Source organism: Narcine bancroftii, chromosome 9 (assembly GCF_036971445.1).
Source record: "Narcine bancroftii isolate sNarBan1 chromosome 9, sNarBan1.hap1, whole genome shotgun sequence".
In the NCBI taxonomy this organism is placed as follows: domain Eukaryota; kingdom Metazoa; phylum Chordata; class Chondrichthyes; order Torpediniformes; family Narcinidae; genus Narcine; species Narcine bancroftii.
The window spans coordinates 29272909-29300045 of record NC_091477.1 but is presented as its reverse complement, the minus strand read 5'-3'; the positions used below and the strand labels follow the sequence as shown (position 1 = coordinate 29300045).

The window sequence follows — 27137 nt, the reverse complement described above, 5'->3', positions numbered from 1 at the left end:
GCCGCTCCAGCAGGTACATGCCCAGTAACCCATGGTCAAAAGCATTATACTTGCGCTCTGGTGGGCAGAGAAGCCGGCTGAAGAATGCCAGTGGCTTCCATTGTCCATTTACCTGCTGCTCCAGGTCGGCACCGACGGCTGTGGCAGAGGCATCGATGGAGAGCGCCATATGCAGGTCATTGTGCGAGTGGGCAAGCATGGTAGCCTTCGCGAGGGCATCCTTGGTGGTCTCGAATGCACTGCAGGCCTCTGGGGTCCAGGTGAGCATTTTGTGCTTGACTGCGATCAGGGCAAATAGCAGCTGCATGATGCACCCAGCTCCCAGGATGAATTGGTTGTAGAAGTTGACCATACCCGCGAACTCCTGCAGCCCCTTGAGATTGTCCGGACGTGGGAACTCCTTGATAGCGGCGACCTTCGTAGCGGCAGGCATGGCTCCTTTGGCTGTGATGGTATGGTCCAGAAACTGCATGGACTCTTTCCCAAACTGGCACTTGGCTGGGTTGATGGTGAGGCCGAAGTCTGCCAGCCGGGAGAAGAGGGTGCGCAGGTGGGCCTTGTGTTGTGCCTGATCCCTGCGGATGTCATCTAAGTAAATGAAGATGAAATCCAGGTCCCTGCCCACTGAGTCTATGAGGCACTGGAAGGTCTGAGCGGCGTTCTTGAGCCCGAATGGCATGCGAAGGAATTCGAACAGGCCGAACGGGGTGATGATGGCTGTTTTGGGTATGTCCTCAGGGTGCACCGGGATTTGGTGATACCTGCACACCAGGTCACCCTTGGAGAAAACCTTTGCACCATGCAGGATGGCCGTAAAGTCCTAGATGTGAGGGATGGAGTAACGGTCAGGAACTGTCACCTCGTTGAGCCGTCAATAGTTTCCGCAGGGGCGCCAGCTGCTGGAGGCTTTCGGGACCAGTGGAGCAGCGAGGCCCATGGGCTGTCAGACCGCCAAATGATCCCCAGCTCCAAAAGATGCAAAAACTCCTCCTTCACCACCTGGAGCTTGTCAGGCAGGAGCCGGCATGCCTTGGCGTGAACCAGTGGGGCCTGGGTGGGGATGTGGTGGAACATCCCATGGTGCGGTGAGGCAGCACAGAACTGTGGCTTGAGGAGGGTCGGAAACTCGTCCAGGATTCGCTGGAACTCATCTCTGAGTATGCTGATTGTGGCCATCTGCAGCTGCTCTGTGCAGGAAGCCTCGAGGCAAACAGCTTGGAAAGTATGGGCGTCCACCAGGCGCCTATCCCGAATGTCCACCAGAAGCTTGTGGATGAGGAGGAAGTCAGCACCCAGGATGGCGGTCAGAAGGGACGAGACATAAACCTCCATGAGAATTTTCATCAGCCGATCTGTAACTGGACTGTCTTGTCTCCATACGTCCAGATCTCTGTTGCATTGGCCTCATGGAGGGGAGGTACTCGAGGTCAGTTCCTGGACTTGATGGCTGGGATGACGGTGATCTGGGCCCCAGTGTTGATGAGGAACCACCAGCCGCTGACTGAGACCTGCAGGTAGAGGAGGTTGTGTCCTTAGCCAGCCGCCGCAACCATTAACAGCGGCCAGCCTGCTTGTTTCCCTGGAATGAGCAGGGCTGACGACACTTCTGACCCTTGGCTCCCCGGAGAAGCAAAGGCCTGGAGCGGATGCCATGCCCCTGGTTATTCTCTTGGTGGCCCCTCTAGGGGCCGGATGCTCTACCGCAGCGCTAGGGGTGGGCTTGGTGTGGTCATGCCCGTGCCTCGTGACCTGCTGGACCGCCGAGCCCTCCAGGAATTGCTCGAGCCATAGCTCTTGGGCATTCTGAGCGACCTTCCTCAGGTCGGTAAAGCTCTCTTGGGCCAGTACCAGATGTCCTCAGGCAGATGGTCAAGGAATATGCGCTCAAAGAGTGGGCAGTTGGTGTGATCACCCATGAGCTTGAGCATCTCATCCATCAGCTCCATTTGGGACCTGTTCCCCAGGGCGTCGAGGTGCAGCATCCAAGTGGCACGCTGGCGCCTGGATAGTCCGAGGGATCCGATGAGCACTCACTTGATGGTCTCATATTTGTCTTCAGCGGGTGGGTGCTGAATGAGGTGCAGCACACGTTTGGTGGTGGCCTGGTCCAGGGCGGCGACCACACGGTAGAATTTGGTCGTGTCGGATGAAATCTGGCTGAGGTGAAACTGAGCCTTTGCGTGGCCGAACTAAGTCTCCAGCTCCTGAACCCAGAATTCAGGCAGCTTGACAGCTCCAGCATTGATCCCAGGTTCGCTCATGATGGGTTCAAAGATGTTAGAACCAGTCAGGGTCACTAATTGTAACGGCAGCTACACTGCTACTGAAAGAACACACAACCAGACGGGTTGAGCTCAGTGAGAACTGATTTATTGCAGGTTGCTGGGCTGGACTCATACTCCCAGCTCGGACCTGGTTGAGAACCATGCTAGCGGCGCTGACGTCACCCGGGCATCACGTGATCCCCAGCGCAGGCTTCTGAGCCCTGTGCTGAGAAGAAGGGGAAACCCCCGATGGTGCCATTTTGGCCGGCTGCCCTGCCACATGGATTACAAACAGGGCCAGTTCGCCTGCCTAGTGGTGTGCCGCCACACCCTCTTCTTTTTCTTCTCACTTTTCTTTTATTTGTAGGGGGCTGTACAATGTTCTTTGCCATTTCATGATAACCAAAGACTTGTCTTGAGCTCCAAGTTACTCCCGCAGAAACAGTTTTAATTCTGTAAATAATTCAAGTTTCTATCTTTATCCTCTTATGAGGCTCACATCAGATCCCAATGAGTCAAAGCTACTGAATAGACCATCTGGGGTCCAGAGAGTAGTACTCCCTTATGCCTCACTGGAATCCACTGCTGCCAAGTGTATTCCATCATGAAATCCCACTAACCTCCTCTGTTGGAAGAGAAAGAAGGGAGGGGAGAGGGGGCAGAAGTGAGAGGGGGCAGAGACAGAAGGGGGGGAGGAGGTCTGAAGTGGAGAAGGGGGTGAGGGCAGGAGGGTATGTGAGAACAGGGAAAGGAGAAGTCCAGGAGGAGTTCGAATGTTTAAGTAAGGGACTGGATGAAGGAGATGCGAAAGAGAAGGGGAGATGTGAGGGAGTACTGTGAAACAAATGTTATAGGGTGAGGGAAGATGTGAGATTGATGAGTGGGGTTGAAGAGTGATTGAAATGGGTAGAGAAAGAGGTAGCATGTGAGAAAGGGTGAGAAGTGAGGAGGGACGATCAAGTTACAGAAGAATTTCATTAGAATGTTACTGGGAATGGAAGGCTCCAGTTAAATGGAGGAATTAGGAAATGGAGGACTGGTACGTCGGAGGCTGTCATGATCGTTTTGAGGCTTATAAATTTATAAGGGGCATAGATAGAGTAGATAGTCACAGATAGGGTGGATTTTTTTTGCTGAGGTGAGGTAGTCCTAAATTAGACAGTCAAGGTTGAAGATGAGAAATTTAAAAGAGATCAAAGTGGCGGTGATATGGAACAAGCTACTGAAAGAAGTGGTAAAGGTAAATACAGTTACAAATGTTTTAATGACTTTTGGAGAAGTACTTGGATAGGAGTGGATGGATATAACCATTTTACAAGCAAATGATTTTAGCATAAATAGGCATCAGAATCATCATGAAGGGCCTGCTTCTGTACAACCCTGGCTCAAAAGAACTGTTGATAGAAAATCCAGGAGGATAAACTTGAGGACTTATGAAAGGGGTAGTGATAATGTGGACTTGCCAAATTAAATAAGAATTTGGTTCATTTGGGGCATTTACTGGTCCAAGTGCTGTTCAGAAACATGGATATTATCAGTCTTGTTTCCACTTGCTATTGACCCATGTGCAAAAGCTCTATTAATAGATGGTCGTTGAAAATACGCATTTCATGTAATGAATGCAATCCTGAGAGTATCAGTGCATATGCCAAAGAACGAGGCTGTGTTGAAGTGGAATAAAATCATATATGACAGATTTAGGACAAGCTCTGCATTTCCTGGTGCCTGGGGCATGATTGAAGAGAAAGACAGAGAGGGAAAGCAGTAGAGAATGAAAGAGATGGGTATGGAGAGAAATTATGCTAACAATGGGAAGAAGAAAATGGGATTTGTACTGAGGTGAAAGAAAGAGGGAGAGGGAGGCAGGCAGATCAACAGGAGTATATCAAAAAGAGAAAGGAAAGGAGTAGAAAAGATGGTTTTCATGTGAAAAAATAAACTAAGTTGTCTTTTATGTAATTCAAAACCTCGAACAAGAAGTTATGAAAGCTTAATTTTATCTATAATGCATTATATGAGAAATCAAACCAAAGTGAAACATGATTTGAATTAAACGGTCTCTTATATTATCTTGATGTGTCCAAAATCATTCACAGAAAACCAACAGTATAATTAAAGTCTTTTGTGGACAAGCACTTGAGAGAATTGGCACAATGTAAATATTGTAAGTGAATGTAATAATATATTAGATCCAGTGAATGATGACAGATAAATGCCTCAAATGCAAAATAACAGTTTTTAATGAAGTATATTTTCAGAAAACAAAATTGTGCAAATTTATTAGCAAATACAAGGATGGTCAGGAGGGAAGGAATTTGCAAAATTAAATGTTATAAAGTTGATCACAAGCATATATGGACCCTTTCTGCCGCTCTGAGGCACTGAATTGCACAACTTCATTCTTAGAAATTCTGAAGGGTTAAACAGAATACCAAAGTTGTTTGGAAACCATGACACAGAGCTTCCCTCCCCACACATGCAAATAGACAAGTAGTAGCTGGGTAGCAGGCTACTTTGGGTATGATAATACAATGGGATTAATTAGTAATATCATATAAAATATACTCAGCGGAAAAGTGATATTTTATAAAATCACATACTCATGAAGGACCTGGACTCACTTCAATCCATCCACCACCACAAGTCCACAGTAGATACTGTCTTGAAGGCCCTCAATTCTACATTAAATCACCTGGGCTACAAGAACACCCACACTGTCCATTGATTAACAGCTCAGTGTTTGACACCACCGTACCAGTAAAATGAACATTCAAACTCTGGGATCTGGTACTCAATTTTTCCTTTTGGAACTGGTTTCTTGACTTCCTCATCAGATGACCCCAATTTGTAAGGTTTTGCAACATTACCTCCTTGTTGCTGGAGCAGTGAAGTAATGTTAAGTTTATCTACAAGAGATAATGACTGAGAGAAATAAAAGGTTCGTAAAGGTTGCAAAAAATGAAAACAGTCCTGCTTATGTGAGATGGAGAGAACAGGTGGAAAGGATCAATGATGACTCTCTCTGAAAATAACTTGGATGAAGGTCCTAAGTGCAATATATTCAAGATTAATGATGATGCAAAGATGTTAAGGATCAATAAAGGAATATCAGCAAATTAAGGGAGTTTGCAGAAAAAAATGGCTAATGAGGTACATTGGTGGGAATTATGAGGTGTTACATGCTCCCATTTTTCACTTTTTTAAAAAATTTGTGTGGGACTATCACTTCAAGAGAGTAAATTTCGCACAACCCTGCAGGCTTTTGGAAAGTGACTGTGAACTGGCAACAGGCTTTGAACAGCATGTTCCTAAATTGGATACATCTTGCAGAGAGAGAAAAATCCAAATGCAGAGACCACATGACCGACAGATTCACAGCTTTCCTCAGGACCATTTTAAGGAGACAGAACAGGAGCAAACAGCTCTTGAAAGAAGTATTGTGCAGGATTTGTCACAAATGTGGTTATAAACAATCTGTCTGATTTCCTCCTGTCTGTTATAGAGAATGGGAATACCACTCTGTGACCAAAAGAGTGACGGTCACTTTTGTTTGGATGACCCACAAAAAGGGTTCTGAAGGCAGAAGAAACACTGCACTTGGATAATGACCAGAGTGAGAGTCACTTGAGTTTGGCTGACCTACGGAAAGGTTTTGTGAGCATCACTTGCTTAATGTCCCCTGCACCAAAGAAAATGGGAGCTTTGGTTGGCACTCATCTAAAAAGAACATTTTGCTGGAAGCACCTCAACAAGGGTTTTGTGAATTATAAACATTCTGTCACATCCACCCCCACCCGACCCCCACCCCAGTCTCTTACCCACTTCATGAACTGCTAACTTCATACAAAGCATGCGTGTTTCATCCATCTAACGCTTGCATGCTGCATCAATTTCAAGTCTACATATCAACACTGAATTTCTAAAACTGAATATTGAGCTGTCTTCTGAGAATTGTGCTTTAAGCAGTAGTGGCTTGGGGTATTCCACACACACATCAGTATATTCGCGCTTACTTGGGGTATTCCACACACACATCAGTATATTCGCGCATACTTGGGGTTTTCCACACACACATCAGTATATTCACACATACTTGGGGATTTCTACACACACATCAATATATTAGCGCATACTTGGGGTATTCCACACACACATCGGTATATTTGCGCATACTTGGGGATTTTCACACACACATCAATATATTCACCCATACTTGGGGTATTCCACACACACATCAGTATATTCGCCCATACTTAGGGTATTCCACACACACACACACACACACATCAGTATATTCGCACATACTTGGGGATTTCCACACACACATCAATATATTTGCCCATACTTGGGGATTTCCACACACACATCAATATATTCGCTCATGCTTAGGGTATTCCACACACACATCAGTATATTCACGCATACTTGGGGTTCAAGGTTAGATAAGTTTAGTTAAGCTAGTTAAATTAGATAAAGTGCTATAATATTATTTATTAATAATTAAAATATTATTTTAAATATATCATCTGGGCTCATTTCTATTGCTGCTATCTGGCAAAACATTTTGGAAGAGAGAATAAAAACAATAGATTATTACTTAATGGATATGTGTCCAGTAAATGTTGGTGTTCAGTATGATCTGGTGGACTTGTACAAGAAACACAGAAAATTAACTTGCAGATCCAGCAACTTGACGTCATTCAGGAAAAAGGTCTGTCAGCCCACAGAAAATGTCATATGCCTATTTACAGTACTCCATCATTCATCCCATTTTATTTTCTTCACATTTCATCAATTCTTCCTGATTCTATTCCTCACCAGTACCATAATTTGCATCACCAATTTATCCGCCAACTTGCAAGTCTTTGGAATGTGGGTGGAGAGCAGGGCACACAAGAGAAACATAGTTACAGAGAAAACATGTACACTTCACATAAATAACTCCGGAGATCAGGATTGAACCCAAGTTCATGGAGTTTTGAGACTGCAGCATTACCAGCTACACTGCAACAACTGCACTGTCACAGATGCTGATCCAGTCGTTAGGAATGGAGATGGAATATAAATTAAAAAAAACAAAAACTGCACAGTGGAATTTTGAGTGAACAAAAAGATGTGGTGGGGAGGGGAACTCGGTGGGTCAGGCAATATCCACTAATAGAAATGGTTTGCCAATATATTGTGATGGGACCTTTTATTGAGAGTCCTGATCCAAAATGTTGTCTGACCATTTCTATAAAGGAATGCTGCTTGACTGTCTGAGTCCCCCAAGGGGAACAGAATAAAAGAGCAAGGAAGTGTAATGGTCCTTCCCACTTGTCAGCTCATTGGTGAACTTGAGTGGGGAGTAAAGTGGGGGGTGGGGGGGGAAGCGGATGTGCAGGCATCCTGAGGAAGAGTAACATCCAATGCTCTTACTATGGCACTTCCACTACTTCAACTCATTGCTGAAAGCTCTTTAAAATATTACAGAGCAAGCGATGGCAATTATAGGTGCATTTGATACCTAGTATCTCAGCAGGGAAACAATTTTCAAAGAGTAACAACGTTCCTTCAAGATGGAAGCAAAATGCTATTGGCATTCAATTAGCCATTGTCATTTTATTTTCTCAGCTTTATCAAGAACCAACAAAAATTAGGATTTTAATCCAGTATGTTTAAAACATAAAGCTCAAGTGTTAAGAAATAATGTTAACATTTATTTGATAGATCTGCGGAGGAGTGGCACATTAGATTTCCAATGCAAAAGGTCAAAATAGTATAATTCAGGATCTTATCTCATTCCAAAAGCAATTTTCTTCTCATTATATCGCTAGCTGAAGGCATTGAATAAAGATCAAGAACTTTCCCACAAAAAAAAACAATTATCTTGTGTCGCTACTGAATTAATCAGAATGTATTGTGTATTTTAGTCAATTCACTGATAGAAAATTGACATAAATATTGTGGAAAAACATACATGCAAAATTGCTAAATTAAACAGAATTCTTAAAAAAAATGCAAGTCAAAGAAATAACACCACAAAAATTTATATAACAGTAATTACTGATTAGTTCAAGGAAAATCAAGTAGGATCATGTAACTCAATTGAATAATTTCTTCCATGTTGCTGAATCAAATCTTCTCCTGCCAGAGTGGAAGTATTTTCTTCATATGGACTGTAGCAATTGAGAAAAAGCCATCACTGATTTCTCATCAGCATCAAGAATGCACGAGGAATGCTGGTCTTGTCTGGGATCCTTCTTTTCAATCTTTTGTATTCATTCTTATAGGAAATACAATACAAAATTATCTGTGATTCCTACATTCTTTGAATCAATGGAGAAAATAGATAATTCAGTATTTACTTTTAGAGTCTAAACAGCATCAGCATAAATGACATTATGCTGCAATCCTGTGCCTCTCTGTTGAAGCATGTCATTGAGTCAGAACACTGCCCCGTTAAGATGACAAGGAAAAATTCTGAGGAAGTCAGCTGTAATTACTCTCCCAGAAATTAAAATACATGCCTAGTTCATTTTCATCAGGTGGGCTTCATTAAAATCCTGTCATTTATGAGTGAAGCTGATGGCAGAAGCATCTGCTGCCATAACCCCTGTATCTCAACTGTAATTAGGCATGAGTCATAGCTGAAATGCTGCACCTTTGACCACCCAGACTGCGCACTTAAATTTGCCAGGCTCATTTGTCATGAGTTTTGGCATTCCTCTTCAAGATAGGCTATGGGTCAGCTGATAACATCATGGAAACTGCAAAACCAATGCCCTCGATCAAATCGCTGTCAGTAATCAGATTGATCAGGCAGTGAAAATTATAAATACATAAATGAAGAGAAGATACATTTGTGTACAATTAACTGACATCCCAGATATGAAATCAATAATTTTGTTAGAAGGGAGCAACATCCACTGAAATCTGTGTGGCCCATAAGATTTTTATTCACAAACTAATCTTCATCATATTTTCTTCAAGAACATCCTTAGAGAATGATTAGAACAATAGCCGATCTTTTCACCAGATACATTTAGGTGTTGATAAAGAGATAACGGAAGTGAAACATGGAAGTCTGCAGATGTGATTAAACATAGAAACATAGAAGACAGGAGCAGGAGTAGGTCATTCAGCCCTTCGAGCCTGCTCCGCCATTCAATGAGATCATGGCTGATCTTAAAGTTCAGTACCCCGTCCCCACCTTCTCTCTGTAACCCCTAATTCCCTTATACTGAAGAAATATACCTAATTCCCTCTTAAATATTTTCAATGAACCTGTCTCTACTGCTCTCTGTGGCAATTAATTCCACAGATTTACCTCCCTCTAGGTAAAGAAATTCCTCCTCATCTCGGTTCTAAATGGTTTGCCTATTATCCTCAAACCGTGGCCCCGCGTTCTGGACTCCCCGACCATTGGAAACATCCCTTCCGCATCCATTCTGTCCAGTTCTGCCAGAATTTTATATGTCTCTATGAGATCCCCTCTCAATCAACGAATACACATAATAAATGCTGGAGGAACTCAGCTGGTCTTGCAGAGTCCGTAGGTGGCAAAGATCTATTACTGATGTTTTAGGTCTGAGCGTAAAGCAGGGAGGCATCTAAATAAAAACTGAGAGAGAAAGGTGGAAGCCTGAGTGAGGGAGGAGTCCAGATCATCAAACAAAAGGTGTTAATTGGATATGATAAGAGAAAAGGTAAGTATTGATTTTCACTCTGTGAAAGGAGACAGACGGAAAAGGGAAGAGAGGTCACAACTAGAGGAGACGGGGTTCAAAGATGGGGGAGGGGTTTGGTGGTGGTTTTTAATGGAAACTGAAATTAATGTAATCTGGTTCATGGGTATCCAGAGGGAATATGAGACATTGTTCCTCCAATTTACAGGTGGTCTCAGTCTGGACAGAGTCAAGGAGCTCAAGAAGTGATCACCCAGCCTGTGCCCAATCTCTCAAATGTAAACAAAACCACAGTGCTAACAGAATATTGGAAAAGGACAATTTAGTGTTAAATAAAGAGTAAAAAAATAAGGTAAAGGAAGATTATGTTCAAAGTTGAGGGTGGTGGGGAGAAACTGGAAGGAAAAGCATATTTATTTTCGAATTAAGGTCTACAGGCTTTCAACAGTGATTTAAGATTTCATTTATTCTGTTTCTGAAATGAAGCAGTTGCTTTGTATTTGGGGAACATTATTCTCCTCATTTTAAAAAGTATTCTGTTAATTTTAACTGTCTGTGTTGAAATTAATGGCCAAATTCAACAATTTTGTCAGATTCTGAAAGGTTAAATTTGATCTTCCATTTTCACAAAACAAATAGCAAAGTGTCTCAAATCACGTTGAATTATTTTTCAAATATTGCAAATCACTGTTACCTCTGACATATGTTGCCGTGATTTTGCACCTTAATGTTGATGAGTTTGATCGATTTGCCATTAGAGCTGTAACTGATCATTTTGGTTCAACACTACTGCATCTTTCCAAGGCAAGTTATAAAAGTATGTTGGAATATTCTTGGTTTACAAGAGCTAATCAAAACAAAGTTGACAATAATAAAAAGTAAAATTATATTGTGTAAAATGAAACATTGAATTTAATATTTGTTTTATGACTGATGAGATTATAATTGCAAAGGAAGTTAAAACAAAACATTCAATCAGATTTGTATTTTTTTGGGAAATGATTGATTATTATTCACTCATGAGGAGTTAAGTAAACTCAGTGATAGACTGTACTGTGACAGATTATGTTGTGTTTTATATTGTATATAAATATGTTTTTGGGAGATACATTGTGGCAGGATTTTTTTTAAGTGTATGTCACATAAAAACACCAAAACAGATCTCATTTAAAATACTGGAGCTCTGCTCAAGCCAGACAGGCTGGCTCAGAGTGCTTTTCCAAAAACTTTGAAGAGTGCCCAAGGGACTTCACTAATGGATTGTTGTTTTTAAAAAGCAACAGATGAAAGAACTCTGAGTGCAGTTTGGTGTTCTAAGAGGATTATGCGGTTTTGCAAGCAAAGGAAAAAATAGGCTTTTCTTTGGGAATGAGAGAGAGAGAGTTCAGTTCAGTAGCAGCAGCTGGGACTGGAACTTGATAAGCTGGCGAGCTTCTGGAAAAATCCCATTTTGAAGGTGGGCTGTGAGTTCTTAGTTCAGCCTGGTCAAAGCCGGTACAAGAGGAAAGGACTGGCTGCCTAATGTTTCACTTGAAATAAGGGAAACAAAAAGGAACTCTGTGGTGACCTTAAAGAAAGAGGTTATCATCTGGAAAACCCTGATGGGGCAGATTTCTTCGGCAAGTCACTGATGTGGCTGATTAGAAGGGATCAGTTTGTGTTCAGCGAACAAATCTCTCTCTGAAAACTGACAAGAACCTTCCTGAGCAGTAACCATTTACCTTTCAAGCCCCAAAGCCTGGTAAACTTCATAAATAATAAATTCTGTGCACAGTATAAGAATTGCCTGAACCAGTGAACTTGGAGGAATGAGAAGTAAGATTGTTATGTGAATCAAATAATGTTTCTAAACTTACACACACATTACATACACGTGGGCTTAGAATTAGAAGGAGATTAAATAAGTTAATAGTAGTTAATAGTTTGATCCTGTTTTCATGTTTAAAGATAATTAAAAGCAACTTTTGTTTAAGTAACCATTTTTCTTGGTGAATATCTGTTGCTGCTGGGTTTTGGGGTCTTCTGGGCTCATAACAGTACCCATTCAGGATAATTATACAGCAATAATAAATAATTTAGAAAATTATAAGGAAAAACCAAATGGATAAAGAGACCATGCTATTAATTTAGTAACATTTAGTATAAATATTGTTTTACTAAAGTCATCAATATGGTCTAGATTTCTGAGAAAAATGCCTATGCAAAGGAATCTTTTTCTTTCAAGGATTATGCTTGCTTTCTTTACAGGCAATTTCTGATGCAGATTTAATCACATAGTAAATAGATGGAATGGAGCTTTGCTGAAGAATGGAAATGATCCAGTAACACTCGATCGCCATAGAAACCCCAGTTTATCCATTTACAGAAGCAAGGTGATGTTCAATCCCTGAAGACAATACTAAAGCTTCCAGGAGTGCAATGATTTAATAATTTTCTATTGTTATATCATAACACTTTTCCATATTATTTAATGCTTTGTTTACAATTTTTACAATAATGCATTCATTATCTTGGCATTTTTTTTTTACTTGATTTATTCATAGTATTTTAACAGTAACTATTTACAGTTTTTAAATACAACATGCACTAACACAGACTTTCCAAATGGTTGTAAACCCAAAGGATTATTAGAATAGTGAAATCAAAAAGTGTTCACATCAGTGTCAGTGCCTTTATAACCTGAATACAAGATGGTGCACAGAGATTTTTTTATGAGCTCATCAGTTTACCAGAAGTTTGATATAAAGGACTTATTTCTTTTAATATCATCTACTAAATATCTGTTACTTCACTGTTTTCCCTCTACCTCATTTTTAAAATATCTTCAATGGTTTCTGTGCATGCTATGGAGTTGCTATTAGAAATAAAATTTACACTTTAACTTACTCCATTCCCAGCCTTCACTTCTACATTCAATAAGCAATCTCGGCGAACAGCAAACTGATGTTTAGGCATTCAAGGGATCATGGAGTACACCACAAAATCTTTGTTGGCTCTTTCAAAAAACAATCCCACTCGTCTGCTCTTGCTCCATACTTTTGAGATGCTTTTATTCCTTTCTTTTATCCAATTCCCTTTTGATGGTTATTTTTGAATTTGTTTCCACCACTCTGCACATCACGCATAAACATTCTCCTCATGTCATCCCCAGTCATTTTGCCAACCAAGGTACATCAGCTGGTTGGAAACAACACTTTTAATTTATTCTTCCAAAAGCATTATAATTGACTCAACTACTTCATCATATACAATTTTAAACATCTCTATCAAATCTGTGCCTTTTCTGCAGGAAAGAAAACAATGGTAATTCCTCATCTATTTCCGTAAATCTATTTGTAAACTCTAAAGGCTTCACATCTTTCCTGAAGAGCAGTGCCCATTATTGGAATTGAGTTACATGTATGGTTAGCATAACTTACTGGTTTTATACTTTACCAATTAATAAAGTATTACATTTTATGAAGCATCAAAGATTTGTTCTTCCATGCTGCTATTCATCCATCCTGATGCTAAAACTGATCACCCATTAGTCCTCCTTGGCATTTTACTTGGTTGAACAATGTCAGAAATCTCACAATACCTCACTTGGCCTCCTCAAAAGTTTCACACAATCCTTTGGCCCAAAACACTGTTGGAGCATTTTGCTTTGTATGATTATTTTATAAATTGCTTCAAATTCAATGCACTTTTGCAGGAGATAGATGCCCTCTGCTGTTACTTTGCATACAATATAAATGTAAACCATCAACAACACTTGATGTCAACTCCAGGCAGTGTTGAAAATGTTACTGATTTGACAATAATGTTAGATATAGAAACAAAAAATCATCAGGAAATTTAGGTTGTTTTTATTATAGGTAGTATAAGGATTCTTGGCTAATGTCTAATAGATCACAATCAATGAAGATTATTTAACATTTCCTCCAAAATCACATTCAACATCAATGCTCCCCAGGGATGTGAACTCAGTATCCTACTACACACACAAATGTACAGCAAAATATCTTTCCAACTCCAACTTTTCTGACACTACAGTAGTGGGTTGAATATCAAAGAATCATGAGATGGAAAGAGAATGATAGTGGCATAGTGCCAAGATAACACCTTCCCAACATCAAATAGATGGAGGAAATCATTGATGACTTCATGAGAAGGGGCAGAGTCCATACCCCTATCCACATTTGAGGCACTGAAGTCAAAATAGTAAACAGCTTCAGGTTCTTAGCAATAAACATCTCCAATGATCTGACCTGGGACAAGCACGTTGACACAATGGTTAGGAACATGACCAATGCTTCTAATTTCTAAGGAAGTTCAGCATGTACCCATCCTTGTCTCTTAACTTCTACAAGTGTGCCATTGAAAGCATACTTGTTGAATGCATCACAGTGGGGTATGGGAGATGTTCTGCTCAGGACTGGAAGTAGCTTCAAAGCAGATCAGAACATAAGACAAACTTCCCTCCCCTCCATGGATTCCATCTACATCTCCTGCTGCCTTGAAATGCCAGCAACCCACTGAAAGATCCATCACACTCCAGACACATTCTTTTTCCCCTCCTCCCAATGGATAGAAAGCTTAAGAATGTGAAAACATGCACCAAAAACTGAAAGTTTCTTCCCTGTAGTCATTGTGCTCCTGAGTTAATCCCATAATGGTGCTTTCTCGCTGCCCTTGCTTGTTGCTAATTGATCTTCCTTTTCATTGTAATCCTATACTCTGTAAATTGTGCTCTTTACACAATATGAATGTTAGAGAACTTCTTTGTTTGTAGAAAAACACTTCTCACTGTACATAGTATTTTAGGACAAAAAAATTTTCAAAGTTCACAAATTCAAGATGCCTGATGCATTTTATAGATATTAAGATAGAATTGATGTGATATCATTATGAGGCAGAACCATACAGTTAAGAAAGTTTAATCATATAGTTCTAGTGTATATGTTAAAGTCTTATGCCAGGCAGACCTGGGAGTAGACATTAAATCATAGGCCAATGAAACTTCCCGGCCTACAATTCTGGCCTCCCATTATGAGTTGGGGACCATCCATGCAAAAGACTGAGATTTGAAATGGAGTGACTTGATACAACTGTTGCTTGAGATGAATGAAAATATATCCATAAAGGTAAGATTCCAACCATGAAGGGAATTCAGTGTGGCATCAAAGCAAGTTAGTTTTGTAAACTACTTGGAAAGCTCCTTTCCTATTGGTTCTTTTTTTGAGCCGGATTCTTTGATGACATTGTGCCTGCCCTCCATCATTTCAAAACTGCACTTTAAATTATTTCTGTTCATGCTCCATTAATCAACATGACATAATCCAGTTGACATGAGCACCCAAGCATCTCGTCATGTTCTGAAATTCCTCTCCTTCCACGAAACACATCAGTTTAGGATTATCATAAAATTTACTTTCAACAAGTACTTTGGTATTTCCATGTACTGTTTCCATCTTTAGCAGATAACAATTTCCCCAATATCTTTGTAAGGTCGTTTAGAAGGCTTTCTACATAAAACCCCCATATTAAAGTACAAAGAGGCATTGTTTAAATGTATATGCATCTCTTATTTTCTTGCAACATGGGAACCCGCTCCATCAATTGAGACAATGACAGTCTTCCAAAGCATTCCCATCTGTCCTATTTCCCACTTATTTCCCTGCAACCTATTCTCACCCACATAGCCATCACTTCATTGTGATTTTATTTCTACCCATTGACAATAGGATAATTTCCAATAACTAATTAACCAAACAACCTATATTTTTGGGATGTGGGGAAAGTGGAGCACTGAGAAAACCTATAAAAATCCCAGCCAAAGTGTGCAAATTTCATAAAGTCCACACCTTGAGGTTATGGCTGATCCCAAGTTACTGGAGGTGCAAGGTGGCAGAATTAATTGCTATGTCACTGAGCAACTATCTAGTTGCACAAAAAAAAAGCATGTTATTTAATTTCTCTCTTTGGAGTACTAATGACATTCACTTTCTCAAATGGAGTAAACCCCCTGTTATCCAAAATTCAAGCAACTGGCTGCCTCAAGTAACCAGCAAAAATTTATAATTGGAGCACCTCATTGTTAGTTGGCCAATCCACATAACACGCAAAGGCAACCGAAAATTCACTTATTCACCCCTCATCAATGCCAGATACTGTACCTGTTCCTACAGTTCAGCACAGAACCTCCCCAGTTCCATCTTAATGGAACTTCTTGCTGAATTTTTGAACTGCTACTTGCTGTGTACAATCATTTGCCTGTGTGTGGGATCCTGCTGTGTACATCTTTTACCTGTGCTTTCCATTTTACAAGCATATTTGTGTTTAAATTTTATTCACAAGCTGGCACATTCAGACATCCATGTGAACATGAAATGCCACGTGACAGATGTCCTACACTGATGATACCAAATGTGTCCACAATTCTCAGTCCCTTGCATGGTTAGGGTTGCACCCATCGTAACAAATTTAAATCCAGTGCCATTGCTACTGGTTGGACTCAAATTGCAGTGATAGGCACCTCATGAGGTCAAATGGGACATCAGTTTTCTGTAACATCCTCAGCTCTCAGGCTGAAGTAAATCACAAAATTCTGTCGACACCATGGCTGAAGTAAAAAAACCTAAGTGCTGGAGAAGCTCAGGAGGTCAAGCAGTGTCCTTTATGTGGCAAAGGCAAAGAAACATAACCAGCATTTCAGGCTTGACCCTTCATCTCAGGCTGAGAAATCTGTCAGCAGAGCCTGTGCCAGGTTAGATTTAACATGTCAACAATACTACTGAAATCAGTTGAAGAGATCAGAGAATAGAAGAAAGATAAGTGGTTTTTTTTTTATTGATCACATAACTTTGAAGCTCAGCAAGTGAAACAGGGTCATTTATGTCAACCATGGTGTCTACAAAATTTTGTGATTTTCTTTTAAATTAACTTTGATTGTTTGTGAATAGAAAGGATAAAGGACCAGCAATTTCAGGCAGCAGGAGGTTTGCCCTAATATAAATACAAGGGCTTCTTATGTGCATAATTTTTGTTCTGATTTGTTCAACAGTGTCTGATGAAAGTTGCTCATGTTTGCTTTGCAATCTATACAGATTTAAAAAGTCCATTGCAATTTGGAGAACAGTACATGTGATAAATGATGCAATGACTTCACAGCAGCGAGAAGCAAATGTCACTTCTACATATTTAGAAGTAGCAAATATTGTTACAATTACACTACAGATCAAATTATAATACTCAGGGGTCACTCTTTACTTTTAACCGCCAAACCTCAGGCGCCAGGTTGTTGGTTTGTTATGTTCTGACCTGCAATACATTTACCACTAGGTGGTACTGTATTCCAGCAATGGTGATAATTCCAAGGAAATTTGTTCCTTGAGTCAGATGGTCAGATGAAATGCAGGACAACAAAATGTATTTATAAAACACCCAGGACTCTTGACAGAAGTTTGATAAACATTCTTTACAGTGAATTACACAAGGAGATATTAGGCAGATGACTCAAGGCCTGGCCAGAAATGTAGATTTTGGGGGCAGAATTTCTGGGGCCAGCATTTCAAAGTTTCAAACTTCATTTGAACTACAGTTACTATATTATAGGAAACACAGCAACTAATTTATGAGTAGCATGGTAAAACATTTGAATATGTAGGCATATAAACCTTGCCTCAATGTTAAAGTAGCCTGGTGTCAGATACTATACTGTGTGCAAGTAGTACATTTTATGTACTTGCCATTGGTTCTCAAATACTTTGACAAATTTATCTGACATAACCACATGCTGTCAGTGACTAGGAGCTCAATCTTTCAGCTATTTTTTTTTTACTCTGTATACTTAAAGGACAATGTACAAATGCAATGGAATTCTTACTTGTGACAACTTCCCAGATACACAAGACACATTAATAACAGACTGTGGTGAGGGAGGAGGTTTGCGGCTATAGCAGAAGGTGCCAGGAGATGATTGATGGGGAGGGATGAGTGTACGAGGGAGTCACAGAGGGAGAAATACCTACTGAAGACATATAGGGAAGGAGAGGGAAAGATGTGTCTGGTAGTGGGATCCTGTTGTAAGTACCAGAAATTCCAGAGGATAATGTGTTGGATGCAGAGGCTGGTGGGGTGGTGGGCAAGCGAATTCTGTGTTTGTTGTGTCTGGGGACAGAGGTGGCCAGGGCAGATGAGTGGGAAATGGAGGGGATGCAGGTGAGGGCTGAGTTGACGGTGGTGGAGGGGAAGCCACGTTTGTGAAAGACAGACATTTCAGAAGATCTGGACGGGAAGAATTTCACATAATGCTTAAGGGATTTTTTTTTTAATGTAAAAATGTGCTGGGATCTAGATTGAGATGTCCAGAGAGCAATAAAACTTTTTGCATAACCACTTGCAAAAAGGAATTAGATAAGTGTGATAGAAAGAAAAAAAATTGCATGATGACAGCCAAGAAATTACTCTAATTGCATAGATCTTTCAAACAACAGCAACAAGAGAACAATTTTTATCAATGATTCCAATAATTTACAAAAGTAATAGTGAGAATGCAGGAAATGCCATCAAATGAAATTTCAAAGTTATATTTTGTGAGGAATTTTATATTTTTGTCTTGCATGTACATAGGAATTAAATGCATCAAAATTGATTGGCATCACTATTTGTGATTTGTACAAATTAACAACATAATTTCACTTTGATGCGCAATTCCAAGGCCACGCAGCACAACTCTTTGGGAAGGAAAAAACAAATTTGGAAACCTAAACATTCCCCCCCCCCCCCCCCCCGCAAAAAAAATGTTTGAGACTCTGAAATAATAGCACAAATTGTCAAATACTCAGGCGGCAGCTGTGGAGAAAGAAAGAGTGAATGCTTCAAGTTTCATCACAAGAATTCATGTGAAAGGACATTCAGCCTGAAACACATTTTTATATTTCTATAGATGTCTGCTGAGTATTTATGATATTTTGTTTTTATATTTAAAAACTTGAAAATATCTCTCATAGACGATAAATTTAAATATCCTGCAGGAAAGTGATTTTATTAAGTTGCCAAGAATGGTAATAAATTATTTCTGTTGCATTCAAAAAACAAAATGATTCCAATACTGAGACGTTTAAAATAAAACACTTACAAATGTTCATGTTTCAGGATAAACTTTCATCAGACCTTGTACTGTCTCTATTACCAGTTACATTTGTATCTTCCAAACATTGGTTGAAGTAATACCAATTGCAATAACTCTATAACTTCCCCTCATTTGTATTCTTCAATGCCCTCAACACTAATTCTGCCAGAAATATCTGTGCCAATACTTGAGCAATTTTTATCTTATTGAGCAAATAATCTGAGTATTTTGATTTCCCATTGTTCAAGAGCACTGCAGTTCTCTTCTGGGCAACTGAAAAGACTGTTAGCAAAATTATCACACACCATTAAAATGCAATTCTGCATTCCTCATAATACTATATGCTATATCTGCCATAAATCTTCTTTGGCTTGGCTTCGCGGACGAAGATTTATGGAGGGGGTAAAAAGTCCACGTCAGCTGCAGGCTCGTTTGTGGCTGACAAGTCCGATGCGGGACAGGCAGACACGATTGCAGCGGTTGCAAGGGAAAATTGGTTGGTTGGGGTTGGGTGTTGGGTTTTTCCTCCTTTGCCTTTTGTCAGTGAGGTGGGCCATAAATACCATGTAAATAAATGGAGTATAATTGGGGTAATATTAACCATATTAGCAACAGTGAAGCTGCATGCTGTTAAAATTAATACAGAGCATGCGTCATCTCTTTCCTACTGGCTGTCTGCAGCTGCTATTCAACTGCTCCTATTTTTAGGTGGCTGAGTAACTCAGCCACCTACAAAAAGAGATGGAACTCATGAATGAATGTAAATCTTGTTTCAGATGGAAATTAGGATCCCAATGGAATTATAATGTGAAATTGTGGATACCCCTCAAAGGAAACAATCCTATTCAAAGACATACCCAGCTGGAAGCAATTGGAACTTTTTGTATTTAAATAGCATTTAATTTAAACCAAGGTGCTCTATTATAATGTAACACCAAGACATGCATGTGATGTTTCTTTTTTTGTTATAAAGAAGTGCGGGTTCTTTTTTAACAACAATAATTTATTCATTTTGTAATGATTCTGAGTTAATATTAATATTTAGGTTAATGTTAAGATATATGTTGTAAAAATATCTTAGTAAAGTAAGTTACAGAGTTAAATGTATTACTAGTGATGGAATTGTGGGCTGGATACAGGGTCACAAACAGGTCAACACATTTACAGATATACCATTGAACTCAGAGTGTTCATTTTTGGAGTCAACACATCTTGGAAAGAGAGTTAATGAAACTGAAGTGGTTTTTAATTGTTTCAAGAACATAGAGCATTTGGCTTTGTTAAAAACAGAAGTATTTAAGCACTCAGTAAGAACTGCTGAAGAAGGTCATTTGTTTTAAACAAAAACAAATTTTGCTTGTGGTCATCGGACTTTCCAGCATCATAAAACCACTTGGACTAAGATGAGGTTAGATATTTTATGGATATGAGGTGGTTTGAAAAAAAGCAGGTGGTTTGCAGAAATGAAACTAAAACTGTGGTGATGTCACAACACATGATGTCAGAAAACTATGTACTGAAGGCAGAAAGACATTTTGAATTAGAAGAAACACTTGACATTCTGGAAAGACAGGACATGTATTATCCTAATTAAAGGAGAGACACAACATAAGTGGCTTTTAAATAAGAACACTTCTGACTACTCTTTTTAAAAGAGAGGCAGCCTCATTTGCCCAGAAGATAGTCATTCCTGTTTAAAAAATATAACTCATTGTGAAGATCACAGTTCCACAATCTTAACAATATGGGGGGGGGGGGGGGGGGGGTGAGGAAATTCTTAAAACACTCATGAAGAATATCTCTCTGAAACACAACTCATCAAGAGACATGAGCCTAAAGAGATCTGATGTTTAAAAGTGTTTTATAATTACTTCTAAACCACAATTTTAAAAGATCCCAAAGTATGAGACTGCACTTTAAAATTGAATTTTCAGACTCTAGTTTAAACTGAAATAGTTTTGGACTTTAAACACACACATACTTACATTTGTGCATAATGGGGATAAATTTAAAGTTTAGAGAAAAGTAAGAAATATTATGTTATTAATAGTTTAATAAAAACTATTATTTTGAATTTACCATTGTCTGGTGAATTTACCATTGCTGTTCCTTCATCAGTACTGAAAAGTTTGTTAGTTCGTAACAGCTTTCAAACTTGCTCATAACCTTGTGGAAGCATCCATTTTGAATCTACCCCTAGCTACAACCAATCTCTGACTCCCTCTAGTGGTCAGAGTTATCACTTGCATTCTATCATTAAACATCTTAAGGAGAGGGGATGTAATCTAACAACATGACAATACAATACAACATAATTCATTACAATTTAAAGTTCAACACAAACAAACAAGCATCAGGATTACAAACTTTTAAGTGTGCAGTTATTTTTCTTTAGAGATTCAGTCAGGTGCTTTGATAATGCATGTGGATCTTCTTAACACAGGTGCTTGTGTTGGCTTTGCTGATCCACTACTGTCTAGCACTGGTCGTGTTTTTTTCTGTTGCCGTGCAGGTTGGATCTTCTGCATTTGGCTGCTCTTGCAGTATAACTTGCATTTTCAGCAGGCTCTTTCAATTCATCCTTAGTGTTTGACCATCCTCTGTTCTGACAGTGTAAGATCTTAGATTTACTTCTCCCAGAATAGTAGCCTTAGAGTCTCAAGTGTTGGAATCTTTAATTCTCACTGTGCTATGTTGTGCCAGTTGCCCTAAGCTTCTTGTGGACTTGTCATAGTTGGCATTTTGTCTACATTGCAGATGATTTCATTTCCGTTTGACATCTCAGTTCTTGTTTGGGTCTGCAGAGAAGGGAAGTCTAGTGTATAGTCTCCATCCCATCAGAAATTCAGTGGTTGACATGCCATGTTCAAGTGGTAAAGCTCTGTAATGTAATAGGGCTAGATAAGGATCTGAGCCACTGTCTTGTGCTTTCTTGAGAAACTTTAACTATATGAACTCCTTTCTCTGCTTTACTGTTTGACTGTGGATGTAGAGGACTTGAAGTCACATGTCAAAAATCATACTCTTCTGCAAAGATCTGGAATACTCTACAAATGTAGCATGGCCCATTGCCACTCTAGACAATTTGAGGAATTCCATGTTTCACAAAGATCGATTCCATATATTTAATCAAACAAGCAGCAGACATGTTAGGAAGCAGCATAACATCTGGATAGTTTGATAGATAGTCAATAACCAGCAAGTAATTAGTTCTATCAATGTGCAACAGATCAGTCCCAACTTCCTGCTATGGTTCCACTGGTAAGTATGTTATCATCATGGGTTCCTCTATCTGCTTTGCATGTTTCAAACAGATCTCACAGCTTGAAAGCATCCTGTCAATGTTAACATTTATCCCTGGCCAATGAGCAGCAGTTCTTGTTCTCTTGTATTTTTCCATTCCAAGGTGCCCCTCGTGCACCCTTTTGACTAGGCTTAAGTTTTTACATCTTTGTCACCAAGCAGTGATTCAGATTTAACTGGGACTACTATTAACCTGAAGTGGTGCTCTATCTTTAACCTTGAGTTTACATGTACCTTCCGTGCCGATGCTCTGTCCATTGTATGCCTTGAACTGGATATATTGCTTTATCTTCATTGCCCTGATTTCATGCTCAGATCAAATCGACTTCACCCCTTTGTCCAGCTTGAGATATTTGTTCCATTTGTATGGAATGACACAGTCCTCTTATCCTGCTCAACTCTGTTAATGCTTGGCTATTCAGTGTCTGTTGGTTTATAATCTTTCTACACTAGCATGCTAACAAAGAATGCATCACTGAGTGCAGTTTCTTCCATAATGTGTATAATGTGCACGCTTTCTCTTCTGTTTTATTTCCCTTTGGATGAGCAGTTTTAATGAAATAAAAAGATGAACTCTCACCAACTTATGCACAATGATGTAATTACACAAAGTTTAAATAAAAATTAGGTATATATATATATAGGCCCCATACCTTTACAAGTTGAAATGTTTTATTTTTAACATACCTAATTTTTATCTAAACTTTGTGTAATTATATATATTTATGTATATATTTATGTATATAAATATACACACACACACACATGCATACACACACACGTATACACACACGTATACACACATGTATACACACACGTATATGTATATATATGTATGTATATATATGTGTATGTATGTATATATATATGTATATATATATGTGTGTATATATATGTGTATATATATATGTATATATATGTGTGTATATATATGTATATATATATGTATATATGTGTGTGTATATATATATGTATATATATATGTATATATGTGTGTGTATATATATGTATATGTGTGTGTATATATATGTATATGTGTGTGTATATATATGTATCTATATATATATATATGTATCTATATATATATATGTATATATACATATATACATATATATATACACATATATACATATATACACACATATATATATATAGATACATATATATATAATATATATAATTGTATATATACATATATATATATAATTATATATATGTATATATAATTGTATATATACATATATATATACAAAATAATTGGCAGTTTTAGATGCTTTGGATGCTCTCGTGCTGGTCTGTCTGAATTCTGGAGGTCCTGACTTGATCCATCCTTGAATTTTTCTTGTATCCTTGATTAGAGGGAGGGATTAGATTAGTGGTAGTTTTAGTTTTTTTTCTTTTTGATAAATGGATTTATGGGGTTTAATTATGATCATCCTAGATTTTTTTTAAGATACTATATTAAGGTAAAATGAGGTTTGTTATATTATTTAACTGATTGTTAAGTATAATCATTTTAACAGACAATCACATTTAACAATTAGGGATGAAATTTAAAATTTGTTGTATTGTGCATTTATGTTAATTATATGCTATATATGTTATGATATTCCTTTACTATATAAATAACTTTTATATGATTATGTTAAACAATTAAATATTTAAAAAACAGGCCAACTTGGTCTTTCTTCTCCATGCCCAACACTCTCCCACCGAACCCCATTGACCTACACTCAACCCGTAACCTTTCATTTCTTTCCCATCCAGATACATATCCAACTTTTCCTTAAATGCTAATATAGAGCCTGCCTCCATCACTTCACCCAGAAGCTCATTCCACACACCCACCACTCAAAACTTTTGTCCCCTAACTCTCAACTCACATCCTCTCATTTGTATTTCCCCCCTTTCTTAAAGGAAAACACCTCTCCATGTCAACTCTATCTATACCCCTGGCAATTTTAAATACCTCAATCAAATCTCAACCTTCTATGCTCCAAAAAATAAAATCCCAACTTACTTAACCTTTCCCTATAACTTAGGCCCTGTAACCCTGGCAATATTCTAGTAAATCTCTGCACACTCTCCAATTTGTTGATATCTTTCCTATACTTTAGTGACCAAAATTCTACACAATACTCCAAATTTGGCCTCACCAATGCCTTGTACAATTTTAACATAACATCCCAGCTCCTATACTCAATGCTCTGATTTATAAAGGTCAACATACTATAAGCTTTCTTTACCACCCTATCCACACGTAACACCACCTTCAGGGGAACTATGTATGATTATTCCTAGATTCCTCTGTTCTACTCTATTCTTCAATCCCCTACCATTCACCATGTATGTCCTATTTCAATTAACCCTACCAAAATGTATCACCTCACACTTATCTGCATTAAATTTCACCTGCCATCTTACAGCCCACACCTCTAAATGGCCCAAATCTCTCTCCAAACTTTGCAACTCTTCTTCACTATCCACAGCTCCACCCATATTTACTAATCCAATTTACCACTCCATCATCCAGATCATTAATGTACATGACAAATAGCAATGGACCCAATGCAGAACCCTGAGGCACATCACTAGTCACCGGCATTCAATATGAGAAAATTATCTACCGCTACTCTCAGACATCTCCCATTCAGCATTGTTGGTGCATGTTGAGTGTCACATTATTTACAAATGAATGTCTCTCCATTTTTTCTTGGTTTTTTTTTTGTTTATATCTGTGTCCAGACACTGTGGCGATAAATAAGTCTTCACTTTCACTGTTTTTTGCACTATAACCAAAACCTTTTTGCATGCCAGAACTGGTTCATTGGCGTGGCCCATCTCCTCAGCGCTAGTTCATTGGCGTGGCCCATCTCCTCAGCGCTAGTTCAATGGCGTGGCCCATCTCCTCAGCGCTAGTTCAATGGCGTGGCCCATCTCCTCAGCGCTAGTTCATTGGCGTGGCCCATCTCCTCAGCGCTAGTTCAATGGCGTGGCCCATCTCCTCAGCGCTAGTTCATTGGCGTGGCCCATATCCTCAGCGCTAGTTCATTGGCGTGTCCCATCTTCTCAGCTCTAGTTCATTGGCGTGGCCCATCTTCTCAGCTCTAGTTCATTGGCGTGGCCTATCGTCTCAGCTCTAGCTAAGGTAAGCTCTGTCTCTTGCTTCAACCTCCCCCTCATCTATAATCTTGAACACAATTTGATCACAGATAATTGAATCTTGCAGTAGTCAAAAATTGCATGTTCTTACTTTTAATTTCAAGTCAACTTAAAAGTATCAAAGCTCTCTCCCGTTAGCTGCAAGCACAAGCAAAAAACATACCTCTCAAACATTTAATTTTTTTTTGGTGAACAGTGTTCATGAAACATTTAAATAACCTTGTCAAACTTTTCCTGGTCAGCTGCCTTGGCAAAAAACAAATGTGTTGAAAACCTCTACTGTTTGAAGTCCTGCCACAGTAAGTAGCAGTGCAGTCTTCTGTGCATCAGGTCTCTATCGAGTCCAATGGCTTGAAGGTACAGCATAAATTATTGTTTGAACAACCTCCACTCAAGGTCAACATTTCCAGTCCAATTAACAGCATCAGGAGCTTTACACTGTTATGAGTCCAGAGGACCCCAAAACTCAGCAGCAATAGAAGTTCGCCAAGACAAATGGTTACTTTAAAAAGTTGTTTTTAATTTTCTTTAAACATAAAAAAAGGATCAAACTTTAACTTATTACTATTAACTTAATGCCCTTCTAAGTGCACATATAATGTGTATATGTTTACAGTCCAATCTCACTTCTCCCTCCTCCAAATTCTTATACTGTGCACAGAATTTAACATTTATGGATTTTCACCAGGCTCTAGCGAAAAGATAAATGGTTACTGCTCCGGGAGGTTCTGGCTGGTTTCAGAGAGAGATTTGTTGTTGGTTGGACATACACAAACTGATTTACTTCCATCTGTCACTTCAGTGTCCTGCCGAAGAAACTTGCCCCATCAAAGTTTTCCGAATGATAACCTCTTCTTCCGAATGATAACCTCTTCTTCCGAATGATAACCTCTTCTTCCGAATGATAACCTCTTCTTCCGAATGATAACCTCTTCTTCCGAATGATAACCTCTTCTTCCGAATGATAACCTCTTCTTCCGAATGATAACCTCTTCTTCCGAATGATAACCTCTTCTTCCGAATGATAACCTCTTCTTCCGAATGATAACCTCTTCTTCCGAATGATAACCTCTTCTTCCGAATGATAACCTCTTCTTCCGAATGATAACCTCTTCTTCCGAATGATAACCTCTTCTTCCGAATGATAACCTCTTCTTCCGAATGATAACCTCTTCTTCCGAATGATAACCTCTTCTTCCGAATGATAACCTCTTCTTCCGAATGATAACCTCTTCTTCCGAATGATAACCTCTTCTTCCGAATGATAACCTCTTCTTCCGAATGATAACCTCTTCTTCCGAATGATAACCTCTTCTTCCGAATGATAACCTCTTCTTCCGAATGATAACCTCTTCTTCCGAATGATAACCTCTTCTTCCGAATGATAACCTCTTCTTCCGAATGATAACCTCTTCTTCCGAATGATAACCTCTTCTTCCGAATGATAACCTCTTCTTCCGAATGATAACCTCTTCTTCCGAATGATAACCTCTTCTTCCGAATGATAACCTCTTCTTCCGAATGATAACCTCTTCTTCCGAATGATAACCTCTTCTTCCGAATGATAACCTCTTCTTCCGAATGATAACCTCTTCTTCCGAATGATAACCTCTTCTTCCGAATGAT

At 39.1% G+C, this 27137-nt stretch overlaps 1 long non-coding RNA gene across 1 annotated transcript in view; it reads right to left on the bottom strand.

The window, feature by feature from the left end:
- Positions 1-6797: 6797 nt before the first annotated feature.
- The window catches only part of LOC138743370 (uncharacterized), a 30440-nt gene continuing 10100 nt past the window's right edge, over positions 6798-27137 (bottom strand). Inside the window, exons 2-3 of the long non-coding RNA XR_011344836.1 lie at positions 10626-10778; positions 6798-8529 (exon numbers count right to left, since the gene is read on the bottom strand). This is a non-coding gene — a long non-coding RNA (uncharacterized lncRNA). The remainder of the gene's footprint in view (positions 8530-10625; positions 10779-27137) is intronic.